Source organism: Sinocyclocheilus rhinocerous, unplaced genomic scaffold (genome assembly GCF_001515625.1).
Source record: "Sinocyclocheilus rhinocerous isolate Xijiao unplaced genomic scaffold, SAMN03320098_v1.1 scaffold24, whole genome shotgun sequence".
Lineage (NCBI taxonomy): Eukaryota > Metazoa > Chordata > Actinopteri > Cypriniformes > Cyprinidae > Sinocyclocheilus > Sinocyclocheilus rhinocerous.
The window spans coordinates 1,539,554-1,542,119 of record NW_015647124.1 but is presented as its reverse complement, the minus strand read 5'-3'; positions in this window follow the sequence as shown (position 1 = coordinate 1,542,119).

The following is a 2,566-nucleotide window of genomic DNA, read 5'->3' as shown; positions in this document are numbered from 1 at the left end:
AAGAGATCAACATGAGAGTGAGTAAATAATCACAGAATTTTAATTTTTGGGTGAACTATCGCTTTAAAAGACAAGCGGCAGCATGTTTAGTACCATTAGTCTGCTGTCCCTTTGAGACCTGCATGCATCTAATATACAGGCACGCATCTATTTTTCTCTCACTTTTTACTTTCACTTTAGACAAACTGTGTTTATATGTAAACACTGTGTGCTTTTAACAGTATTAGCGCAATGAGACAAAAAAATAACTTAATCCAGTAATCAGGCGTTTGACAGGTTTTGCTTTATTCACACTGCGAGCCTTAGTACTCAATTCCGATTTTTGCTCAGATCTGATTTTTTTGTATAGCTGTTCACATGGTTTTAAATGTGGCCAATATATGATTTGCAGTGTGAACAGATCATGGTTCTGAACTGACACACATGCACAAAGTGTTGCTAGGTTTTTACAACAAAACCTGCCCAATTGCTTCTCAAAACTAGTCAAGAACTAGTCCAATCGCATTCCGGGGGTAGCGTTAATGGGGTCACTTTAACCCACAGAAATGAAAAACAGCCCGCAGCAACAATGAAAAGGTAGCCCAAAGTGACGCAAATTGAATTCCGATATGACCGTTCAGACTGCAGTCACACTGCAAAACATCTGACCTGTATTTAGTACCACATATGGAAGTGGCACAAATCGGAATTGAAAAGATCAGATTCCATGTGGTTTGTGCTGTTCACACTGTCATAAGAAAAACATAGAGTCACATGCGAGCAAAAAAAAATAAACAATTTGGATTTGGGCCACATTTTCCTGCAGTGTGAACATAGCCTTAGAGAGCGCGTGCTTCAGGTGAACGGATTCAGAAAAAGCACATGTCAGAACAGCACGTGAGTGAAATGATTAACCGGCAAGGCTTTAAAGCACATGCAAATAATGTATTTTTGTGATTGCGAATAAGTGCAATGTCCTGTGAGTGTAACTCTACCACCGAGTTAACATTTGATGTGAATCTGTCATGTTGTACAGTATATTGAGATGGAGGCGGCAAAACTGCAACTGATAGAATGTGCACTGTAGCATGATACTACAATATTTCTTCAAATGCAGATTGTGGAGACATTTTAATTGTCCACGAACAAAAATAGTGGTATCGCACACCCCTAAATTTGACTAATATTCCTTTTTTATTCACTCATCCTTTTTTATTCACTCATACGTGTGTCCTGTCTGCTTGTCACAGAATAGCATGCACCATTAAATTAAATGAGCATGAAACTATAGTGTGCTATATCAAACATTTTTTCTATCGTTATCGATGGTGTTCCCGCGATACATTTTTTAACGTTTTATTGACCAGGCCTACAACAAAGGATAATGAGAAAATCACTCACTGCTCTTCACTAAATCACTTTAGCAGCTAAAGTAAATAATCAGTGTATATTTAATGCATGCAGTGAAGACTATGCAGTGTTTTTTTATTACTTTATTCAATTTCTGCAGTAGTTCTTACTTCAATTCTACCTGTACTAAAAAAACTGAAGCATTGAGTACTTCATTTGTATCTTTATTTTATTGTATGTATGTACGTACGCACGCAGCTAAGATTTTGGTCATCTCTCACCCCAGTTCATGAGTTCAAATAGGCTTTAAGTAAAACAAGTGTGATTTGTTTTGTGACTTTTTTTCAATACATGCATTTTTGATGAGGCAATTGAGGGCAATAACTTTAATTTGGCTTTATTCTTTTAGCAAATTTGTTGCAAAGATCTACAATACCTGTAGGCTTGGATGTATCAGACTGATTTTTGCTGATTTTTGCAAAAAAAGAATTATAAGTTCTAGGTTGGGTCATTCTATTCAGTTACTTTTCCTGTTGTTTTAGGTCTTTGTTGTGGTCTCGAATCAGTATTGGCATCGTGATGTTTTAGTCAGGTATTGTATCAAAGCCCTAATTTTGGTATCGTGAGAACAAGTTAAACCCTTTAGAAGTTTTTGCATAAATGGAACAGGATAGATCTATATAATTCAATTAAAAAGTCCAGAAATAAGCATAGCAAAGGAAGGAAAAAAAAAAGTCTGTCAAGGTGGCAAATTAATATTTGTAGCATGACATTTAGGGTACTGCTAAGATAATATCTTACCTGTTTTAGAGCATAGCAGTCTTTGAAATCGATCCTCAGCAGCATTGATGGCCCATTATTCCTTTTGATACACTGACACTGCTTTTGTGAGTGTGAATCAGTCCAGTTGGTCTCTGCAAAAATAATTAGAAAATTTCGTTTAAAGACAAGAAAAAAAAAAATACAAAAAACAGAATGTTGATAAACAGTGTTGATAAACAGAATGCCACATCTGATATCTATATACCATTAGGCCTGTCACGATAACAACTTTTTGTTGTGCGATATATTGCCCCAGAGATAATTGCGATACGCGATATTATTGTCATTTTAAAGACCATTTTATGCCACTGAATATATAATCATAATGTAACAGCATAATAATGCAAGATGGCCTACACACTTCCAAATGACATCAAACTTTTAGTTTTTAAGAATATTTAGATCAAAGAAATTA